Source organism: Belonocnema kinseyi, chromosome 4 (assembly GCF_010883055.1).
Source record: "Belonocnema kinseyi isolate 2016_QV_RU_SX_M_011 chromosome 4, B_treatae_v1, whole genome shotgun sequence".
In the NCBI taxonomy this organism is placed as follows: domain Eukaryota; kingdom Metazoa; phylum Arthropoda; class Insecta; order Hymenoptera; family Cynipidae; genus Belonocnema; species Belonocnema kinseyi.
This window is the reverse complement of record NC_046660.1, coordinates 151,399,105-151,406,199: the sequence shown is the minus strand read 5'-3', so window position 1 is coordinate 151,406,199 and position 7,095 is coordinate 151,399,105. Positions and strand designations below refer to the sequence as shown.

The 7,095-nt window shown below is 35.5% G+C and overlaps 1 protein-coding gene across 1 annotated transcript in view; it reads left to right on the top strand.

Annotated features, from left to right (window-relative positions):
- Window positions 1-2,695, top strand: part of LOC117171810 — a 4,961-nt gene extending 2,266 nt beyond the window's left edge. The window contains exon 3 of the mRNA XM_033359438.1: window positions 2,471-2,695. The gene's annotated coding sequence lies outside the window, so the exon portion shown is untranslated. The remainder of the gene's footprint in view (window positions 1-2,470) is intronic.
- The last annotated feature ends 4,400 nt before the right edge of the window (window positions 2,696-7,095 follow it).

Below are 7,095 nucleotides of genomic sequence, written 5' to 3'. Positions count from 1 at the left end.
GCAACCTTAGAAATTAAAAAAGATAAAAGAGGAGAGTCAAAAACTAAAAAGGTGGCATACATTTTCTATGACTTCGAAACACAGCAGTGTGAAAAGGCCTCAGGTGATGAATCAACCAATATTCACAAACCTAATTTGTGTGTAGCACAGCAGGTTTGTGAAGATTGTATGAACGATCCTGTTCCTAACGTAAAATTTCAATGGTGTGGTGTACGTCAGTATATTCTCGATAAAGACCCTATAACTCATTTCACTGAGTTCGCTATTCATGATTTGAAGCATTTTGATGAGACCGTATGCATAGCACACAATGCGAAAGGTTCCTATGCTCAATTCATTCTTAGAGAACTCATTAAGAATAGAGGTACTTATGAACCGCCAGAGCTTATTTTAAATGGTACTAGCGTAATTTTGCTAAAAGTAAAAAAACACGATTTATCGATAGTCTTAATTATCTATACATGCCATTAAGTACTATGCCGGCAGCATTCGGTTTAGAAGAGGCAAAGAAAGGTACATTTCTGCACCTCTTCAATACACCACAGAAGGAGTTATACTTAGGTAAATTACCTGATACACATTTTTACTCCAGATACAATTTCCTTAGAGGGGCTTAAAGAATTTGACAAGTGGTGAGAAGAATTGATAAAAAATAATTAGATTTTTAATTTCAAAAATGGAATTAGCACTTACGGTATAAATGACGTTGATATTCTTGTACTGCTTGTCTAGCCTTCCGACAATTATTCACTAAAGTTACTAATGTTTATCCTTTTTTCGAAAGTGTAACCATTGTTTCAACTTGCTCAGTAGTTTTTAGGAAAAATGATTTAAAGTCTGACACAATAGGTGTCCTACCAAATGGGGGTTATAGGTACACAAATAAGCAGTCGAAAAAGGCTTTGAGCGTACGCGAGCCCAAACTGAACGACTTCGAGAAAAGGGATACGAAGTAGTTGAGATGTGGGAGTGTGACTTTGATAGTTTAAAATCCAGAGATTCTAAATTAAGAGAATTCTTAAAATACCATCGTCTTCTAATGCACGGTGCTCTTAATCCTCGCGATGCTTTCTACGGGGGAAGAACAGGAAATACATTTTCCTATTATCAGGCAAGAGACAATATAAAAATCTCTTATCTAGGTGTTTGTTCCTTATATCCATTTATTTCAAAATATGGAAAATTTCCCATTGGCCACCCAAAAATTTATATTGGTGATGAATGTAAGGAATTCACTGGACCATATAGTAATTTAGATAATGTCGAGGGTCTTATCAAATGCAGGGTATTACCACCTACTCATAGCTATCTGCCTGTTCTTCCTGTCAGAATGCACGGTAAACTGATGTTCCCTCTGTGCAGAACTTGCTGTGAATTGCAGCTATTGCAAGATTATCCACCTGCAGATAATATCAGTAAGAAAGAAATAGGGGGAACATGGGTTACTGATGAACTTAAAGTAGCTGACGAAAATGGGTACAAAATAACATCGATTTTTGAGATTTCAGAATATGTGACAACTCAGTATGACCCTAACTCAAAGGTCAGTGGTCTGTTTGTACAATGCATGAATAGATTTTTTAAGCTAAAACATGAAACCACTGGATATCCTTCAGATTGTACCACTGATGAGAGTAAAAAAGCATATGTGAAACAAATTTTAGATTTAGAGGATATACAGCTCCATCCGAAAAACATAAAAAAAATGCTGGTTTACGATCACTGGCTAAGCTTTGTTCGAATTCTTTTGGGGTAAATTCGGGCAACGTCAAAATATGCCGAAAACAGAAATATTAGATACACAAAAGACTTTAATTGACATTATTGAAAGTCCAGATAAAGTTCTTACAAATATCTTACCAGTAGAGCAGGAAAATATTTATGCATCTTGGATGTTTACTAGGCGACATGACGGAGAAGCTCAAAGTTTATGGTTCGTGAAGCTACATCGAAACTTTTGTCTCGGGTGGACCAAAATGTTATGCCTTTAAAGTACAGTCGCCTGATGGCAAGCAGCACCATGTTTTCAAAGTGAAAGGTATTATTCTAAATTATAAAAATTCCCAAGTCATAAACTTTGACTCTATTTGTGGCTCTTGTGGGTAACAAGCCTGCCCCGATTCATTTAAATTATAGAGCTATTCATAGAACTGAATATCAGCAAGTAGTCGCGAAAGATGAGCATAAAACCTGTAAATCTGTTTACACTAAAAGAAGGCTAATGAAAAATGACGATTCTCTCCCATTTGGTTACATAGAGAATAAATAGGTAAAAACAAATAACTCCACCGTAATTTATTTATTTATAACGTATAAAGGCTAAAATGAATCATCTCTCATTCCCACACTTTGCATGAAAACTATCTCAGCAATAAATGAAAAAATGTGCAGATACACTTTTTTCACTTAATTAAATTATATAAAATTGCTGTATTCTAATAATAAGAGTATTTACTCTTTGTGCTTTCAGAAATCATGTTCCAATCATTTGGAGGCCCTATAATACACTGTGACCAGGTCGTATTGGAGAATACAATGTTCTGCTGCAATCAAACAGCTCTAGATATCACAACGGAAAAAATCATGGCGAGTCATGAATATGATGACTACTTGTGCATAGGGTCACAAAACTTTACTTTTAGTGATCCTACTCTTTTATAATTTGAAAATTATTATACCGTTCTTTTTAAGTTTTGCGTGAATAAAAAAATGTTTCTATGATTAATTTATTTCAAAACAACCTGTCCTAATGTACTAAAAATTATGAACACCCTGATAAATGCACAATCATTGTTATGTACAATCATAAAGAATAATGATTAAATAAAAATTTATGTTTATAATATGAACATATTTCATATTTATGTATAAATTACAAGGTTTTACTGAAGATGTATCACTATCAAACATGGACACGCTCTGGAAGCATCCTATCACGTCACTAATATGTGGTCCAAAAGGTTGTGATAAAACTTTCTTTGTAAAAAATTTTCTTCGAAATATTAATGAAATGTGCGATACACAAATCGACCGAATAATTTTCTATTATTCTGAGTGGCAAACTGTATATAAAGAATATGGAAAACAGATAGAGTTTCGTGAAGGATTACCACAATCTTGTGATTATTCCAATGATTCAAAGCTTAAACTTATAATTCTCGACGATTTAATGAGAGAATCTTCGAGTAAGACAATTGTAGATCTTTTTACTAAAGGAAATCATCATAAAAATTTAAGTGTAATTTTTATTTCTCAAAATCTTTTTCATCAAGGGCATGGTCAAAGATATATTATTTTAAATGCAAACTATATTGTAACGTTTAAGAATCCTCGAGATCGGGCTCAAATTCAACATCTTGCGCGCCAGATTTTTCCTGAAGATCCGCGGTTTAGACAAGAAGCCTATCACGATGCAACTTCTCAACCGCATGGCTATTTACTTCTAGACTTAAAACAATCAACTCCTGATAATTGTCGCTATCGCACAAGTATATTTCCGGGCGATCCTTATCAGTACGTTTACATATTAGTGAAGAGTATAAAGGGGAGAAACAGTGATTGCCAAGTTCCAGTAAAACATTTGTGATGACGTCGAAAGGTTTCAAGTTAATAGGGAAGAAGAATGACATAGCTTTACATGCCCTTTGTCATCTAAATCCGGATCAACGACAGGCAATACTTAAAACATCTGATTTCAAACTCATAAAGTGTATTTGTGAGTGTGCCTTAAATATCTTGTTGAGAAATGTTCCTCTTAAAGATAGTTAGAAGCTTAAATTGAAAAAACATAGAAAGACATTACGAAAATTAGTTGAAACTCACGGTAGTTGGAAAAGAAAGAAAAAATTTATTGTTCAAAAAGGTGGATTTCTGCCTCTCCTACTTGGACCAATTATTGGTGGTCTGCTACTGGTCAACTACACAGACTCCTGGAAGCAATCTTGGTAGATTAGATTCCGAAATGAGTCAAATCTTATTTTCGCCTTTTCCATACGATGAACGTGAAAGGTGGAAAGACTACAGTCAAGTGCTTAATAATTTTCTCTTCTTTGCTGATAAAAATAGGAAATTAACTGCTGAGAAAATAGATTATTCTGAAAATACAGATAATGATACCTATGAGTTTATGCCTGTAAAGGAAATTATAGCTAATGCACCTAAATCTTTTCGATCTAAAAGTGCTTTATTATTCAATCACCTAACAAAGCCTGACTTTGCCGACAGAATAAAATGGGATAAATACGGCTCAGTGATCATTGATGGAAAACGTGTTGAACATTCAAACATTACAGATCTCGTTAATAACAGAGCCACCCAAAAAAACGTGTGCAGATCTGGTAACAAGACACACGAATTCCTATGGATTTTGGGGCGCTGAATTTAAATTCGGTATCAAAAATCACCCATCACGCCATAGTTCAGCCATAACCTCAAAAAATGATGAAAAATCATGCACTGATGTAAATAAATTTCAAAATAATGCCAGTGATGCAAATTTTCACTTCAAAAACATGCCGACAACTATGAAGGATCAACCCTTGCCTGATATCAACTTATTTAACATAACTTTACCCAACAGAACCTGAACTCTCCCAACCTGAAATAACAGAAATTTAATGAACTACACGTAAAGCTCTGTAAGCATATTTTCCCAGTAACAAATGTGTGCTACATCGAATGGGTCAACTCGAGCCTAACCTAGAAATAAATCTAACCTAGCTTAACCTAACCTAACTTCAAGAAACACAATTAAACTGATTGTGTTGTCCCGTTGTGTTTGCGGTACCGTTTCATTCAGCTTGGGCTTCACCTGCGTAGAGGTTTAACCTATCCTGACCTAACAAAACCTGACCTAACTTAACCGATTACGCTGGCAACTCTGTTCTTGCGCACTTTCATATTTTGACATTAATAACAGTAAATGTCTGGAGTTTCGTAACCGCCTGTTGCTAGCATCATTCGCCTGTGTCTGTAACCAGGGCACCTCCACGTGGTGATGGTGACCAACGGTCCACATTGGCTGAGTCCCTGGGTAAACGGTGTTCATGCCGTCATGGCAGACACAGGTAAAAACTGTATTACGATGCAGGGGAAAACCCCAGTATCGGCGTCTGGTAAATATGAAGTGAGCAGCTTGCGAAAATCAATTGACGAGGAAGTGAAAAGTCTTTACAAAAAGTGTTTTGACCGTAAATTGCTGCACCAAGAAACAAAATGGGTTCCTCATGTCATTTGCAATTCCTGCAGACTTATGTTGTATCGTCTAAAAAATTTAAACAACGAAAAGTACCACAAGTACTCTACACCAACCACATGGAAAAAACCCGTTATTGCGAAGGGCTGCTACTTTTGCATATTCCGTCAAAGGGTTCAACGCCAAAAATAAAAATAATATTTCGTACATTAATGTATGCACAGTGACAACAGCAATTGAAATGAATAAAAATGCACACCAGACTGATTTAAGCGCTTTAGAAGATGATAGAATGGAAGTTGAAAGTCAACGTTATAGAGGCGGTAGTGAAACCAGTCATCGAACAGAAACTGAAGATGATAGAATGGAAGTTGAAAGTCAACGTTATAGAGGCGGTAGTAAAACCAGTGATCGAACAGAAAATATTTCTGATGATTCCGATGAAAATGACGAAAAAGTGAGGAATATGTCGTGCATAAAATGAAATTGAAGGTTTCAATATTAGTGTCGCAACTAGAACTAAATGATTTTATTAGAGATCTTGGGTTACCGAAAGACGGCGCTGAATTTGCCACTTTATTTCTAAAAAGAAGAAATCTTCTAGAGCCAAAGACAAAAGTTTCATTCTATCGCGACAGGGAAAAAGAATTCAGAAAGTTTTTCGTTAAAGACGAAGAAACGTCTTCAGTGTACTGCACTGACGTTAACGGACTAATGAACCACTTGAAGAAAAATGTGTACAGGGACGAAGAATGGCGACTTTTAATTGATTCGTCAAAACGCAGCATTAAGGCTGTTTTACTGCATAACACGAATACTTACGCTCCTATCACTATAGCTCACTCAACGGTCATGAAAGAAGAATATAACAATGTTAAAATGCTTCTTGAAAAAGTTAATTACACGAATCACAAATGGCAAATATGGGGTGATCTTAAAATCATAACAATGATATTAGGCCAACAATCGTGTCTCACGAGAGAGCCATGCTTTATATACCTGTGAAATAGCAGAGATCGAGCCAATCATTACAGTAAAAAACATTGGCCTTTAAGAGATTCATCCAAACCTGGTTCTCATAATATCATCAACCAAAGCCTCGTTGATCCAGAAAAAATTTTACTACCACCCCTCCACATAAAGCTTGGGCTCATGAAGCAATTTCTCAAGGCGTTAGACAAAGATGGAAAAAGGCTATAAGTATATATCCCTTAAACTCCCTAAAATTTCAGACGCTAAATTGAAAGAAGGAGGCTTTGATGGACCACAGATTCGAATATTGACAAGAGATACTAATTTCGTGAGCCACATGGCGAAAATTGAAATGGACGCTTGGGAAAGTTTTAAAGTAGTAAACGCAAATTTCCTCGGTAACGAAAAAAGTCCACACTACGAGAATATTGTTGCGAAAATGATAAGAAAGTACAAAAAGTTAGGCTGCTTGATGAATTTAAAACTTAACTTTTTAGATTCCCATCTGGATAAGTTACCAGAAAATGTTGGTGATTACAGCGAAGAACAAGGGGAACGTTTTCATCTAGACATAAAAGTGATGGAACAGCGATATCAGGGTAGATGGGACGAGGTCATGATGGCTGATTTTTGCTGGACGTTGAAAAGGGAAACGAATGTAGGTCTTAAACGTAAGCGTAACCCTTTGCGTCGTTCCTTCGAAGAAACAAGGACACGTTATAGCAGGCAGAAAATAGACTAAAGTAGGTCTATAAATCAATTTAATTACGATAAAAAGCAAGATAAAATGTAAACACGAAAGATAGTATAAATATATCCCTTAAGTTTAAGAAAAGCAGAGAAAAAAATTTTGAATAAAACTCTTATTCGTATGCATGTTTAAGTTACAGTTCTGCTTTTTAATTGATACAAACATTGTCAGGTTAATT